The sequence below is a fragment of the Euprymna scolopes genome, chromosome 10 (assembly GCF_053919585.1).
Source record: "Euprymna scolopes isolate OS-2025 chromosome 10, ASM5391958v1, whole genome shotgun sequence".
Classification (NCBI taxonomy): Eukaryota; Metazoa; Mollusca; class Cephalopoda; order Sepiida; family Sepiolidae; genus Euprymna; species Euprymna scolopes.
Window position 1 is genome coordinate 112986402 of NC_136491.1, and position 17685 is coordinate 113004086.

A 17685-nucleotide genomic window follows, 5' to 3' on the forward strand; every position below is an offset into this window, starting at 1 on the left:
AAAATGAAGTAAAAAACAAAATGAAAAGAAACTGAGACATGTGCATGTGAGTATCACTTCATGTAAAAAAAAAAAAAAAAACTCAGACTGAGATCAAAACCAAAACCTAAAGACATTGAGTCACGTATGATAACCATTACACCAGCTTGACACGACATTTACAAAGTGTTTTCAAAAAATCTTATTCTTTAAATAAATAAACTGTCATGTTTCTCGACCACGCATATTCAATCGTGAAACAGTTGAAAAACAGATGAAAATTTGATGATCCTCCTCGTGCCAATTTACTAATTTTGACCCCCTTAGCAGCCCTTTTTTTCCAGATGAAAACCAATGAAAAAGTTTTCCATATGTCAATATGCTGTATACCAAGTCTGTAGATTAAAAATCTGTTGAGTATATAGGTTGAGAAGTGTCCTCACACCCACGCACATTCTCACTTTTGTATATATATATATATATATATATATATATATATATATATATATATATAGATACATAATCTAGTATTGTTGTTTATGTCCGTTGATACAATGAGGTCCATTGGCACGACACCTGCTGCTAATGCTAATTTTCTATTGTTCCTATTGCCTCCCCACGAGGGCAGTTAGACACAAGGTCGGTTTTTAATGTGAGGAAAATCCAGCTCCCCGAAATGGAGCACTCTGGATTTTGTCCTGAAGTATCTGAAATGTTTTAGAAAAATCTTTGTAAGATCTAAATAAATCATTTTGATAAATTTGTAGATTAACACCCTCAACTACCCCCCCCCCTCTCACCATAGATTCTATTTTTTTAAGTGGTTACATGTAAACACCCTGAAAAAATTGGGAGAAAAAAAAAGGCATAATTATTTTATAATTTAGAAAGGGGAATTACATTTAAAAACGACCCTGGTATCTAACTCTGTCCCGTGGGGAGGCATAGTAAATAGGTACATTAAATTTAATATAAACTGATCGTCTATTTCCGGACTATTCCAAGATTTTAGGATAGTTAACAATTTTTTTTAGGGATTTAAGTGCTAGTGCACGAAAGGGGCTACAAATTCCTTGTCTGACCTTGAAAAAATTAGATCTCATGACATAGCATTATATTAGTAAATCCGAATTTACTAGCAAAGCTAGCATTTGGGGAACACAATGATGTGAAAGCCTCTTTAAGAGGAAAAATATATACTTAGAAGCAAAATTTCTGTGTTCAATTTACCAAAGAGAAATGAGTTGAAACGGTAAAAAAAAAAGCAATGCACATTGGTGGAGATGCCCCTGACATAAAGGAAAGCACTTTTTCATAAAACATGGAAGATTTTTGGAAGGAGTAAAGCTACCGTTACAGACTTTCATACAACTGTTGTATTTTGGGTTATATAAGACTCCAGTGACAAAATGTGTGCTGAATTAATTAACCAAACTTTTTTTTTTTTTTATTTATTAAATATATTTTTTCATTGCTCTTTGAACTGTTTTACTTTTTTTTTTCTTTTTTTTTTTTTAGTTTATTTCTATTCAACTTTTAAGATCAATAAAATCACACAGTTAGAAAAGATATAAGTAACCAATTTAAAAAAAAAGCAAAAATACTTGATTTCAAAATAAAAAATATAGGATCTTTGTAAAATCGCACGGATCAAAACAACAACAAAAAATGTCTATCATTTGATATTACACCGGTCATTTAATATCATTTGACCTGAAGCCAAAAGAGACCATAAATTTGGGGCCCTTTTCATACCCAAACACAGTAATTTAGATATTATATTTTTAATAAGTTGGTTCCAGCCCAAAAGAGAACTTCCTGATAATTCTGAGCTTACACCAGCATTATTTCCTCTATTATTTTTTGCCACTGGACTCCAGCAGATTCTTTGCAGAATCCTCCCACCTGTGGAATGCGGGACTGTTTCCCTGCAGTCTACAACATGGTCGTCTTAAAATCCAATGTCAATAAATTCTTGCCATAAACTGCCCCATAAGTAATCAAATGCAGTTTATATCATCGGTCAGTGTTTGTACTCCCATAATGTTCCTCATCTTTCAGCTGGCAATCATTTTTGTCTTGATCAGTTCTTACTCTTGAGTGATTCTTGGCCTTGATAAGTGGTGACTCCATAGTAAAAAAAAAATGTGAGGTTAGTGATTGTGCAACCCTTGCTTTACAATAGACTGACACCTTTCATAGTGGGATTATCCATTGATTTAAACGAGGCCTATATTTGTAAAATCGTAGACTTTAGCTTTGGCCATTAAGTCAACTTGATGCATTTGTATTTATAGGTTTGTTTTATTAATTCATCTAGCTTAAAAGTTGCATAATTATTGTGCCTATGACTCACTCATCCACTCTTATGGGCTACAGTTTTTCGGTCAGGAAAAAAAATGAGTCCAGAACTAATTATCAAAGTGAAAAGCAAAAAGGAAACCGTTTATATTCATTGACCAACTTGTTTGGATAAATTTAACTCTCTCGGCTCATTTATATGATCCCCCTTTTGCTTAAAAAATAAGGTGCTACTTTTTTTAAGCAATTAAAAACTTGGCAGAAAGAAGAAAATATATATATATATCTATGTGTGTGTGTGTGTATGTATATGTATATATATATATATATATATATATATATATATATATATATATATATATATATATATATATATATATATATATATTTTATAACTTAGAGTAGGGGTATCAGTTTCATATATGAATTTAATGTAAACTCCTAATTCCGGGCCTTTTTTTTTTTTTTTTTTTTTTTTTTTTTACCTAAGTATCAGAGTAGTAATCTTTAAAAAAAAAAAAAAATAAATAAATACACACACACCCATAAAAAAGAAAAATTCTACAGAATTTATTTTTCCCAAAATTGGTTAACTACTCTAAAATGCTAGAATCTCCAAGAAATAGATTTTATGTTAAATTTATATGCAAAACTTATTTTCTAAATTCTAAAATAATTTTTTCTTTATTCAAACTTTTCAGGATTTTCACATGTCATCATCTCCAAAAAAAAAAAATTAATTTTTTTTTTGGATAGGGTAATTTAGCTGAGAGTTAATCGACAATGGTTACGTTTCTGTCCCCCCCCCCCTTGTTCCTTATCTACTTATTGAGTTAATTCCTATTTCACTCGCTTAAATTATTCAAAGTTAAATGTGTTTCGGTATTGATTCCAAACTATAGTCTATAATGTCTGATAAAAAGAATTAAAGAAAATATTAGATTTTAGAGGGAGGGATCACTTTCCTATATAAAATAAACAAATTGAGTGCCCACTTCCAGTTAGCGGTCACTAGAGATGTGTAATCAATCTTAACTTTTTGGAGGGAAAACAGATTTTATTAGGTGGAATAAGATGTGAGTTAAATCAGCTAGGGAAGGGGGTCGCTGAAGTGTGAGAATTTATTTAAAGACTTCTGTGTTTGTTTATTGTTTAATTTTGTTTTCTCTGATAAAATTATTTTTTTTAACATTTAATGCAAAGTGTGTGTGTGTTTTTTCTTTCTTTGTTCAAAAGAGGTTCATGATTTTTCTCTTAGCTTAATGAAAGGAATTTTTTAAAGGGGGGGGGGACAAAGCATGTGTAGAAGCTATCCAATCAGGTGGTGGTATTAATGAGTTTGCTCTTAGTCAGTTTGTGTTTTATGGGAAAACGAGTGCGCTCGGGGTTTATTTGGACATTCTTTCAGACAACGAGATGGGTGGAGGGAAGAGCAAAAGCATTCAAAAAGTTAAGAAAAAATAGTTTCCTTTTTTTGGGGGGGGGGTACTTTCATAAAAGGCCTGCAAAAACTTATGCAATTTTCTACAGAAGGCGAAATAGTTACATGCAAAAACGTGAGGTTCATTTTTACATCGTAAAAATCTGTCATCTGTTGAAATGTAACTACGTCTTTTAATTTTTATCAGTTGTCTTCAGACTTTGTGAAAGTCTGAACTGCTTTGGTTTTCTCCATTCGTTGTCTGACTATCAATCCGTGGATGCCTACTCAGGATTAACACCAACCTTGAATATTGTTACGTTTTATTTTATTGTAGAAAAAGAAAAAAAAAATGGGAGGAAAAAAATACCTCTCCCTTCCCTACACACACATATTCTGGGATGGAGCCAGGAAAAAAATGTGCATTAGAACATTAACTATTGTTTCTGCACTTATTTTATTGTAGAAAAAAAGTCCCTCCATCCCAATACCTTCCCCCATACTTGTTTCTAAACATAATTTTTGTTTTCAAAATTCATGTGAAGGAGGAGAGGTTAAAATAGTTGCTATGCTGCATTACTGGTATTTATTATTTACTAGCAGGGCTGCCCGGCATTGCCCAGGGCAAAAGTATAGCATAATTTCTATCCCCCACTCTCTCTTTCCCGTTCCCCCACTTCAGCCCATCTTTTTCTTTGTCCAGCCCATTTCTCTCTTTGGACATATGTACACACAACACTCAAGTCGGTGTAAGAGAAATAATTCTGAAATAAAAAATCAGAGTTACTTCCCTTTAGGTAGTGGCTATAAAACAGACTACATGATAACATTAAAATATGTATATTTTGATAACATTAAATGATATAAATTTCTATTTGATTCCCAACGAATGAATTAATCTTTAAATCTAAAAGAAACTTTGTGTGTGTGTGAGGTTGTTCCCTATGGACCCAAAAACGGTTGAACTGATTTTTATAAAATTCCACATAAAGGTTCTTATGTGCCTGCCAGTGTTCTTAGATAGGTTTTGTATTCGAATATCTTCGATAAGTATCAATAATTGAAATAATCCAATGAAAAAAGTAACAGGCGATTTTGACCAAAGTTTTGACCTTACGCAGCCTAACATCGCAAGTGCATTTGAGAAGTTTTATTACTACACCAGACAAAAGGCCCAACATATAAAATCAACAGTAGGTTCTTTGATATGATGGGGGCGCATTAAAAATGAATGTTTCTGTTTAGAGAACAATTGAGGCATGATACTTGACTTTTGCATTTTAAACTTTAATACAGTGCAATGTAGATTACAATGTATCTCGAACTAAGTCACTGTGGGGAAGCTTGTGAGCTTTCTCCCAGTGCACCATGATATGTCCCTAACTGGAGTAGGCAATCAATGGATTTGATTGAAAGATGGATGTTTTCACTGATTTTAATGACAATAAAAATATGGGAGTGTGAAACATTCATTGGTCATCATTAAATCCCGGGCAACGTCGAGTCTCCCTGCTAGTATTAGATATTATACATCTGGAAAAAAATTGTGCGTATTGTGTATTTTTTGTTTAGTTTCAGCTAGACATACGGGAGGGGGGGGACTACACTTTCAAATGTTTTTTTTTAATTTTTTGTTTAGAAAACACAAGTGTATTTTTGTGTTTTGTTTATTTATTGAAAAAATGTTAACAAGTAAGTAGATGCAATAACAGAAAATAAGGGGATAAGATAAAAAAAAAAAAAAACAGATTTCGCAAATAGATGAAATAAAAAAGGAAATAAAAGAGGAAGTAATCAATTTTAACAAATACTTATCTTGTGAAATACTTTTTATAAACCCTAAACTAACTTTAATCTATATAACTATAAAGTATTTTTTTTCTCTCTCGCTCTGACACTGATATTAAAAACCTACATTTTTTTTATTTAAAGATTATCAAACGAATTTCTTAAATTCGGTCATGGATTTGCAACCGACTGCATGAAGGTTAACTAATTTTCATATTCCTTTGAAAAACGAACATTCATTATTTATATTTTCATGTTTTCTTATTACATGATTGGTTTCATTTAACTATAACGTTGAATTCTATTTATCCGTAGTTTCTACATTCTGCATAATTGCATAGAATTTAAGGTAAAAACGTTAGAGCACATGAGAATGTTTTTACCTATATGTATATATATATATATGTATATATATATATATATAAAAGGCAAAAGTGATGTGCGTGTTTTTTGTATGTCCACGAGAGGCTTTGGAGGAGGAAGGTCTCAAGAGGGTTACTATTTTGGAGAACTTTTTATATACTCCCTATATTATAATATCTACGTCTCTATCTTTTATTTTGATTGGCTTTTATAAAATTCCCTCTATTCAAGCCTTTCGTGTGTTTGTTCTTTTTCGTATAAATAAAGTGAAACTAATCAGAACAAAGTAGGCTGCCTTGCTTTCCAGCCGGGACCTCCAGAAACGCAATTTTTGGGGAAACCCTTCATATCAAACAATTGCTATTCATTCATTTTGAGAGCTCCTCCTTCTGGGGGAGGGCTGGTTTCCCCCAGCATTGTGGGGAAGCAGAAACTGGCCTGCAGCCAACCTTCATTTCTGCACCTGCGTGATTCTTAACTTATTCACTTCAGTGAACTTTTTGATTGACATCAATAAATTTGAACGCTTTTCACTTCCTCTCGTGTCTTAGCATAGTGGTAAGATCTCAGCTTTTCTTTCATTTTCTTCTTTTCTGCCTTTGCGTCATGGGTTCGAGCCTGCCTACCTACCACCACTTTTTTTTTTTTTTCCTCCAAACAAACACCCGGGCAATGCCGAGAACCCCCACTAATATATATACAAATTGACCATGTCAGTATGTGCAAAAGAGTTTCTACCAAACTTTCTCTAAATATTTGGTCTATAGACTTGAAATTTGATATAGAGGGTATCTGAACCTAAATCATACTTTTGATGTGGTTTTTAGCTGGCAAAAATTGCTAAGGGGTCAAAATTTAAAATAAAACAGTTGCCATGGCAGGAATAGTCGACTAAACCTGTTTGCATGCACAAATCTGCAATCATAGGTTAAACAATTTTATTTTTTTACTATTTTTATGAGTATGTGTATGATTAAGAAATTAGGCTGGAGAGTTAGGTTCTGGGTTCAATTCTATCTGATGGTACTCAAATTGTTGGGGGAGGGGTTTGGGGGGTTTAATCACTATTATATATTGGGTACAATATAATAATTGATAGAGATTTGACTCTATAATAATAAATACGAAATCTGCATAAATTAAAATATATTTAAGTGTATTTTATGACCGGGCCACACCGGGTGGCCTGCTAGTCTAAAATAAGCAAAAAAAAATACACTTTAAATTTGATTTATCTCTACCTGAAATATACAAAATTTTTTCTATTAGACGCATGATTAAACGACTTTTTAATTTTTTGATAATTAAAAAAAATCTACTGCATTATTTTCCATAAATTTTGGCAAACACTAATATTTTACACTCACAAAAAAGTTTTCCTGTAATTTTATTTTTAAGTAGCAAAAGGATGTTTCTGAACAAGCGTCTAGTTTTATATATATATACTAGCACACCACCCGGCGTTGCTTGAATATATGATAATAGCTTCATTTTTAATTCGTTGTATGCAATGGAACATAGCTCTGCCCAACGAAAAGCAAGTATTTAAAATGGCGCTCCACCAGTTTAGTGTTCACAGACTACAAAAATGTGAAAATTATAAAACTTTATATACAAAATTTCTGAATTCTTTTAGAGGATTTATAACTGTGATTATTTGTATTATTCAGACTACTGTTCTTATCTTGAATGTTATTCTCACAACGTTTCGGTTGATGTAACCTACAACCTTTCTTAAAGTATCTCTCGTCCAGCTCTGAAATCTGCACAAAATTTCAAATGGAACCCTTTACTTAATTCATGAAGGTAGTGTACTCATGTTCTGCCAGCCATGACCGGGTAGCAGTCTTAAATAATTCACAATTGTATTCTGAGTATCGCCTCCACTTAAGATTGAACCTTTAACCCTCAAAAGAATGTCACTTGGAATTGAATTTTACCTAATACATTATCCACTATGCCACGGGTCCTTGCAAACAATTTTTTAAACCTATTTTTGTTTTTAGATGTACAATCTTACTACTTATCACTAGTCCGATCAATAGTCCGAATCTAAATACTCTTTAAAAAAGAGTATAAAATGAATCTTGGGTTTACTTTCGTCAGCCTCAAAACTCTCGCTTCCTTAATTTATCCTTTAGTTCTTACATCCCATGAACAGTGTTTCTGATAAATAAAGAAGAATTGCTGTTTTCTGGGTCGGAACTATACATCTAACATTTATTATAGACTCGTTTTTGACCATGAAGTATTATTTTTTTCACTCCTTACATCAAGTGGCGTCCTGCCTTGTCTGAAGTGTTTTCCATTAAAAAAAAAAAAAAAAAAAAAAAATACAAATTTGCTTCTTACATTTCTACATAAACATAACATTGATATGTACAAATGAATTTCAAGACAAACTTTTAAAATTTCATCACTGCTGTAATATCTTTTCCACTGGGTCACATTTATCTTAGTGACATTTTCTTTTGAACTCTCATATCCTTTTTTTTAATATAGATAGCTGTTGTCTTAGACAGCTGCTTCCTCCTCCCATGAGGGATGGTTTGGGGGAAAGATCTCACAGGGAGAGGTATTATTTATGTCTAATGTATATTGTAAAAAAAAAAATATTAACCTCCAAAATTGTGCTATCTTCTTGTGTATATAAAACTCAAGTCTGTATATGTGATGTTTGTGCGTTCTTAAAAGAAAGTAAGGTCAAGAGAATATACATAAAATCTAAAAGTGTATTTTTATGTAAAATTTACCAGGAAAGACAATGGAAGTGTTCCCAAAAGGGGCCTGTGAGGGCATAGCCCCCTTCAAACTTCAAATATATCCTATTTTTATGAAATTTATATAATACTAGTATAGATACCCGGTGTTGCCCAGGTTGACATGAAGTTCCGTTTGGACACAGCTGCTTTACATTGAGCACTTTCATCATGGGCAATGTCAATACCCTCACAATAATTTAAAAAATAAAAGAACAAATGTAATCGTACAAAAAAGAAGTACGTAAAAACCACCCCACCCAGATATTTCAGCAGAAGGGATATGAAGAGAAGCTGTTCTTCAGATATTGAGCACTTGCCCGTACACTGGAAAAAAACAAAAAAACTCTTCAACTCCCTCCAAAAAATAAAAACTATATGAATCAAAAGAACTTTTCTTTCAATCAAAATAGCAGGGAGTGCCTGTGCGACCCCCCCCCAAAAAAAAAAAACAAAGAACTATGGCGGCCGGGCTCAAACATAAAACGTGAAAGAGCTGAAGAAAGCAAAAAGTTACAGGCGAACGCATTTACCCACATAGCCACGAGTGCTTATTAACATCATGATGTTGCAAAATAAGGTTTTTTAAAATAGTTTTAGTTTGATATGCATGCATGACTTGTGAAAAACGTGGCACAAAAAAAGGTACCCACTCCTTCCAAAAAGTGGCCTAGTTGACTAATTAGAATTCATCTTTTTTTTTTTTTTCTAATTTTCACATATGCATTCGAAACATTGCTCTTTTAGATGGTACCGGTTTCGACCCAGTTGGATGCAGATGACAAAAGCAGCGTTCGAAATAAGGTTAGTTATTGCAAGGCATATGATGACTTTGCAAAAATGTCTATGAAAAAGTAACCCCTCCTTGTGAAAAATGGCCCAGTTGATGATCAAAGAATGAATGTTTTTGGACAATTTTTGGGTATTTGTCGGCCGAGAGACTGAACTTTCAAACAATACCAATTTTGTCAGTGTTAGTCGTGTGTGTCAAAAGTTTTTTAGCGGACGCACACTCAAACACAGTTGAGATTTATATAATAGAAGACTAGTATGGATACCCGGCGTTGCCCAGGTGGATATGAAGTTTGGTTTGGACCCAGCTGCTATACTAAGGATATTGAGCACTTTCATCTATACTCCTCACAAAAGAATGGAATCGCCTCAAAAAAAGAACAACAACCTCCTCACCAGATACTTTGTCAGAAGGGATACAAAGAAGTAGCTATTCTCTGGATAGTGAGCACTTTTTATTGCCTGTGCGCTGGAACCCCACCCCCACCCCTCACCCTTAAAAAATAAATCAATCAAAACAACTTTTCTTTCAATCAAAGTAGCAGCGAGTCCGACCATAAAAAAAATGAGCCATGGTAGCTGGGTTCGAATGTGAAAGATGAAAAGCGGAAAAAGTTACTAGCAAGCGCACTAGCTGTCATGGTCGTGACGACTTATGATGTCATGCCGCTGCAAAATAACGTTTTTAAACATACTTTTAGTTTGATACACGTGGGTGACTTGCGAAAATTGACATCCTCCTCCTTTCCAAAAAATGGTCTAGTTAATCACTACAGAATAAATCTTTTTTCTAATTTTTACATATTATGCGTCTGAGAAATTGCTCTTTCAGAGCGTATCGGTGTTGTGTAGCAGGGGATTCATATTGAAGAGAAACGAGGGAACAGAGACGAGAAGACATTTATACAGTTCTGTGATGTTTCTTAACTCATATAGTGGATGATAGATGCACAGTTCTTATATTTCTTAGAACACATATAGAGAGGAGGAGAGATACATCTTCTTGGAAGGGTTACACAATGTTCATAAAATGTTTAATAATTACCTTTTGAGTGTTGAAAGATGACACATGACAACAGTTTTACAAAAACACAAAGATGATTCTTTATTCATTGGACCGATCAAATGCTGATGACGTCAGGAATTCAAATTCAGGATTTACATCCTGTCTTTGTTTTATATTTCCATGGCAGGTGCTGGTCTGACCTCCAATCTCTTGCCCCACCCCCCACCCCTCGCGAAACACCCATCTGACTGAAACTACTGTCAATAATTTTCCCCACTCTCTATCTGTGCCTAAATCAAAACGTAGATTCCATGAGCAAAGCTTCTTTCTTAGAACTGCACGCCAGTGGAACTCTCTGCCGCTTGCCTGTTTCCCACCTGACTACAACTTGGACTTCTTCAAGTCCAACATAAACAAACTCCTGACAAACCGCCCCCTTAAGTAAGACACTCTATCAAAACCCCCAATACTAATGATTACTACAATACTATCTCACTGATTACTGTACACGCAATAACCCTTATCCCTGAGTGGCCTTCGGGCCTTGATAAGTGGTGACCCCCATGTAAAAAAAAAAAAGAAAAAAAAAAGTTTAATGTGCTTTCCTTCGCTTCCAAAGGACTCTGACTCCAACTCTCTCTCTGACTAACTAGCAGACTGACTCCAGCTCTTCTACCTCAACTGCCTTGATCTGACTAACTCTAGCTCCTATATTGAGAATCCCCCTTTTTGCTATGACGTCAGAAGTGTTTTTCCAAACGTGACCAATTCATGTGGCTATGCACACGTTTTTCCAAACACACTTTTGACAACATTCTTATCTAACCTATTTTTTTACAATACATTTTTAATTTGTATTGTTCATTCTTTTTAGCTGCATATTTTAATATTTGGTTAAAAGAATGAACAATCAATTCTTTTTACAGTATAAACCATATCTAATTATTTATAATAGAATTTAACAATAGACCTTTTTAACATTCCGATTTCTAACATTCTATTTCTGAACCTTGCTTACAAGGTTCGAGTCTTGGCTTATCCTAATCTCATTTTCACTTATCTAATGTTCTTCTTATTTACATGGAAAGGGGCAGCCCTTTTTCCTTTAACATTGGTTTCGATGTGGCTGACGAAATTTTTTAGTAGACATACAAACACACAGACAAGTCTCCTTTATATAATAAACTAGCATAGGTACCCAGCGTTGCCTGGGTATGGAGAGGTGGTATAGTAAGGCTATTCAGCAACCAACCCCTAAAAACAAACAAATACCCATGTGAGCTAAAAAAAAAAAAAAAATTAGCTGCAGTAGCCAGGTTCGAACCTTTAATGTGAAAGAAGAAAAAGAGGTGAAAAAAAAGTAAACACTTTAGTCATCTTGTCCACGGCACACTTATGATGTTACAAGCCTTCGAAATAACACCTTTAAAACATACATTGAGATTGCGAGGCATGAATGACTTTGCAAAAATGTTGACGTAAAAACTGACCCCTCCTTGCAAAAAGCGGCCCAGTTGACAGTCAAAGAATGAATCTTTTTGGACAATTTTTTTATATTTGTCATCTGAGAGATTGATCTTTCTAACGATACTAATTTTGTCAGTGTTCGTTGCGTGTGTCAAATTTTTGCGAGACACACACATTTTGCCTTTTATATAAGGGAAGTACCTGGCGTTGCCCGGGTGGAGGATATTTGCACAAGGACGAAGCGATGTTAAGAATGGCTTCCATGTAGTTAAAATAATAAAAAAAAGATAGCGAGAAAGGTGGGTTATTAGTTTTCCACACTAACTATTAGGCCAAAGAGGATAGTGAATTCAATGAGTTGCTAATTAACTTTTACCTGATGAAATAAAAAATTAAAAGATAGAGAGAGCGATGGGGTCGAACTCGAAAACTTAGGATAATTGGTCTTCCTTGCTAACCATTAGGCCAAAGAAGATAGTGAATTTAACGAGTCGGTAATTAACTTAAGAATCATAGGAGTCGCCACGCATGCACAGAAATGAATGTTGCTTTTAAACCTGGCCGGGGCCAAATAAGCTTCCTGCGTTATTAAATGTTGCTTTTAAACCTGGCTGCGGGCCAGGTAAGCTTCCCAGGTGAAATTTTATGACAGAACTGCCTTAAAGCAACAAGTATATAGTTAATGATACTAGTTCAAAGAGTTTTCATAGATTCCAGCGTTTTCCAACTGTATTAGGTGAAACGGGAGAAATGGGCCAGTAAAAACAAAGTAATATTGTGTTATGAACATAGTGAAAAAGTACATTGTAGTAATCCTCATTCAATTCTGAGCAACGTTCTTATTAAAGATGTCGGCTGTTGACAACAAAGGAAAAGAAAGAATAGATAGACAGAAAACTCTACTGCTGTATCTCCACTATAACTACCTTTGCAACTTGACGTTAATACCGATTGAATTAATTACTTACAACGTGTCAACAAAACCATAATTACCAGCTGTTTACAACAGAGTTAAAGAATTGATCAGTCATAATGCTATATCCTTTTCTAACTATTGGTGAAATAGTAGGATAGACTATACCCTCAAGCTTTAATAGGGCAACTAGAGTAAGAGAAGAAAACTAGCTTGCCAGTAAACCTACAGCGGGCCGACTGTTGCAATTATGACCAAAAGCTTTGCATCACAGTAGACATTTTGGTGAATCTGACCTCTGTACAATCCTTATGAAAATCGTGCCTCGGAATTGGTTGGTCTGCATGATGTCATCCCTGTTGACTGTAGCTTCATCATACTTGTAAGATTGCAGGTTTTTAGTCATCCTCCAACAAGGTCCAGCGCTTGCATACAAAGCTGAGGAAGACTTGTTCCAAAATACTGCTTCTACCAAGGTGAGGAAGGATTGGAATTTTATAGGGGTGTAATCAGTACAGAGTGGGTAGGGAATGGAGAACCTCCTGAATTGGGTGAAATCACTCCCGGAGCTGAACATTGGTCAAAGTGATTTAGCTTCCCTATTTTATTTTTAGCAAAACCATGAAATGAATTCTCCCATCTTCCTAGCCTTGTGCCACATCATATTTACGTAGGAAGTATGTAAATACTGGGTGCACTTCTTTTGATTAGGAGTAAAGTGTAGTATCTTTTCTAATACTACAGTTTATCTTTTCTGTCTTTAGTAATTGAAAGATAAATAGAAATTGTCTAGTTCTAAGCTGTGACAATTTTTATTTTTGTCCTAATTCAGAGTGCTTCTTTTGGGGAGCTGGATTGTCTCATGGGGAGGCAAGTAAGTATAGACAATTTTGGGGGTGTCGATTTATTGGCCTACACTCTTGCACAGTCTGAGTAGGTTTTGTTCATACCACATCAACAATTAGTCTGACAGACCAAGTCATCTGTAAGTAGGTTATGACTAGGGCTAGAACAACAGCATATTCTTTTCTTTGTTTTGACTCTCAGGTATATATCCATTGATATCTTATGTTTTTATATAGTGATGTGGTTTTTGGTTGATTAATTGTGTCTGTGTCGGATATATACTCGAGAGTAAAAGCAATAAAAAGAGTATGCTGTTACTACAACCCTAGTTATAACTTTGCATCTGTTATGTTATACATATAGCTTTGTGCTTAAGAGATCCACACTTCAGGCTTCACCTTCTCTCTTTTATAAGGGGTTAGTTTACCATTAATCGTCTGAGATCCCCCTATCAGAGAATGCCAACATGACTGCTGAGGCATTTTTTTTTTCTACGGACAGAATGCACACACGACTTGTCCCATCACCTCGTGGTGAGATGATTCTTACACTATTGACAAAAAAAAAAAAAAAGTTACAACACTCCACAAGTTTTCAAGGGAGAGTGGGGTCTTTTCTTTTCGTTTTTCTACACATGGGTGTGTACTTTGAGAGCTGCCAACGACATCTGTACGTACCTCTTGACTATCCTGTTTTGTAAGCTTTCAATATAATGGACAGATGCTACTTGAAAGATGAAAGACAAGAAACTAGGCCGCCTCCCCACTCTCATGAATCGACAGAAATGTTCAACTGGTATTATTTCAATTCAACAAAAGTGTGAGTACCATCATACAGTAGAGGCTCGTGTGAAAATTATTTGTTTTCTTTGCTTACTTTTTGCCTCTAAGCTTAAAGTTTGAAATGACTTTTTATTATGAACTAACGAGTCGCCGTTTATCAAGGCCCATAGGCCACTCGAGGTTAAGGGTTATTTTGTTCTTTTAGTCTTCATATTCCATGAGTGTTTCTGACAAAGAGGTAAAAATTGCTGTTTTCTGGGTCTGATAATCTATTCATCTAGCACTTATAGTTGGTTAGTTCTTGACCTTGAAGTAGTATTTTTTAAGATCCTTACATAAAGTGGCTTCATGCCTTGTCTGGAGCGATTTCCATTGAAAAAATGTGTTTGTCAGGAAGACAGTGAAACAAAAACTTGAGTATTGGTAACAATGGTTTTGATTGGCTAGAAATTTGATTATTTAAGAGGGTGGCTTGACAAAAATTTATTAATATAGGACTTGAAAACAACAATGCTGTAGTCAACTAAATAGTAAGTCCGTGATATTGTGTTCCACAAACGGATAGTCCTTGGAAATAAACTTTGCTCATGAAACTTTTAAGTTTAGGTACACGGAGAGAAAATTGAAAAATATTTACTATTGTTGTAGCTAGACAAGTTCTTGCTCTCCCATCGATGAAATGTTGCTTGTTTTACAACTAGTTTGATATTTAATTTGTATATGTAAACAAGAAGCAGACGATAATCGTTACAAAAAAAATGAAAGCATCATCTAAAAGTCTTACATTCTATAATAGTTGGATGTTTCAAAGTATTAAATTTCAATGAAGACAACGATCTATAGTCTCACTAGTGAATAAATATATCCTTCATACTATAATAAAGATACATTTATGTGTGTGATCATTTATAATAATTTATACCCAAACCAAATTATCTGGTTTATAATTGTTTACAAAAAAAAAAAAAAAAAAACTGTAAAGTAAACAAAATTTCAGGTAGTTTACAATGAAAACAAATTTATTTCTTCAAAACCTGGGCCCTGAGCGAAAATGTAAACATAGAATCGTCAAACGGAGAAGCAAACAGTCAAAGTCTGTTAGTCTTGTGTTTTTAAATAAATAGACAGCATCCCTTTTTCACTGACGATGTAATTAGTATCACTTAACTTCGCTGTGTTCTCAACATAGCACGTATGCAGAGCTCACCTTCCTAAAACAAAACAAGAGCAAAGGGTCTTCAAATGGTTTACTTATATGGTGCCCAAGATTGTCTAATTTGCAAATATTGTCTAATTTGCAAAGATTGTCTAATTCAGCAAATATTCATCCTAGTTCGTGCGATTGTTGAGGATAACATCAACTGGGCATCACCCGTTTTTTTTTTTTTCTCTATCATTCAGCAGCTGAACTCAACAAGACGACGTGCAGACACTTGGGCGTTTTTGAGGCAAGTAATTTTTGTACTCATTACAATTTTCTCTAAAATTCTATTATAAAGAAAATTGAACAACAGTTGTGAAAACTCCAAACATCAAAGGCTATAAACGGCCAAGTTCTCTCTGATTTTCTCTCCTCTGACCTTGAGCACGTGGTACAATAGGGAAAGAGGTGGCTGGTTACTTTTAATGTATCTAAAACCAAGCTTCTATCTTTATATCATCAACGCTCTGATCCTCATCTGGCATCAATTGAACTGAATGGCTTTCGTCTTGGGGAAGCTTCATGTTTTGACAAGCTTCTGGGCTTGACCTTTACTCCTGATCTGAAATGGAACACATACATCAAATCTGTTGCCAAGGTCGCTGGAAAAATGGTAAGATCCTTCTATCGATCCAGTAGATATTTCACTGCTGATGTAATTCTCTACCTATATAAGAGCCAGGTACGTCCAAGGATGGAGTACTGTTGCCACATCTGGGCAGGAGCTGCTAGAAAGGACTTATCCTGCCTTGATAGTGTTCAAAATAGACTTCGTAGCTTAGTGGGGATGCCCTTTTCTTTTCACTGCAGCCTTTTTCTCACAGAAGAGATATTGCAAGTCTGTCTCTGCTTTATCGTTATTTTCAAGGGAAGTGCTTGTCTGAGCTCCAATCTATGGTTCCCACCTTGCCAAACGTTCACGAGAAACCCTAGTCTAGCTTAAAACACTATCAATAATTTCCCCCACTCTTTATCTGTACCTAAACCTAAACATAGATTCCATGAACAAAGTTTCTTTCTTAGAATTGCACACCTGCGGAACTCTCTTCCATTTTCCTGCTTTCAAGCTGACTACAATATGGTTGTTTTTAAGTCCAATGTAAACAAGTTCTTGATGAGCCGTTCCACTTCAGTTACAAATTTACCAAATTTCCATTATTAACGATTACTATATTGCCCAATTAACTACTAAACATACTTTAACCCTTATCCTCGAGTGGCTTCTGGGCCTTGATATGTGGGGATGCCTATGTAAAAAAGAAAAAAAAAAGTAAATAAACAAATCGTCTTGATATAACGGATGAAAAATTATCCTGAAACTCTTATACAAGTATATATATGTATGCACTTGTTTCATTTTACTTTAATTGAAGTTCTCGGAAATCAAAGGGGAACCCTTTATAGAGGATAACACGTGATCTCTATATGATATATACTTTTCAAATGGTTTATTTTCCGTTCAAGAAAAAATAACAATATCAACCAGCGAAATAAAAAGCTAAAAAGGTCCAGTTTTCAATTGCGGGTCTCCTCATTTTTCTTTTTTTTCATTTATTTGATTTATTTTTATTTATTTTTGATAAAGTAATAACAAATAATTATTTTCTGGCACTTGTGTACTACTGTCACAGGACAATTTTGGTTTCGGTTTGGATAATGCACATTAAGGGCAAACAAATGCAATTCAAGAATTTCCGAAAATGGCTGCAAATACAGTGATTGTTAACACCTTGATTATGCATGATAGTGTGTGTGTGTGTGTGTGTGTGTGTGTGTGTGTGTGTGTGTGTGTGTGTGTGTGTGTGTGTGTGTGTGTGTGTGTGTGTGTGTGTGTGACTAAAAAAAATTTTGAAATCTATTTTGGGTTATAATTTTATTTTAAATGTGCAACAGAAACTTAAAAAAAAAAAAAAAGAACACGCATTCCATTAAAGACTGTTTGTAACTATAAATTTTAAGTCATGCACTTTCTTTCGTTTATTTTGTGTAGAAAATAAAACTTCTATTTTCTTAATTTTATTTGAATTTAATAAATGTTCAGATAATTGTTTTCTTTCGTATTATTTTA

At 34.4% G+C, this 17685-nt stretch overlaps 1 protein-coding gene across 6 annotated transcripts in view; it reads left to right on the top strand.

The window, feature by feature from the left end:
• Positions 1–17685, top strand: part of LOC145286221 (BTB/POZ domain-containing protein 17-like) — an 87446-nt gene that overhangs the window by 21544 nt on the left and 48217 nt on the right. Inside the window, exon 1 of one of the 6 annotated variants that reach the window (XM_080135033.1) lies at positions 7191–9414. The exons of 4 other annotated variants lie outside the window; for them this stretch is intronic. The gene's annotated coding sequence lies outside the window, so the exon portion shown is untranslated. Of the gene's footprint in view, positions 1–7190; positions 9415–15817; positions 15865–17685 lie in introns of those variants that run through there. One more of the 6 variants, XM_080135032.1, reaches the window with a different exon arrangement.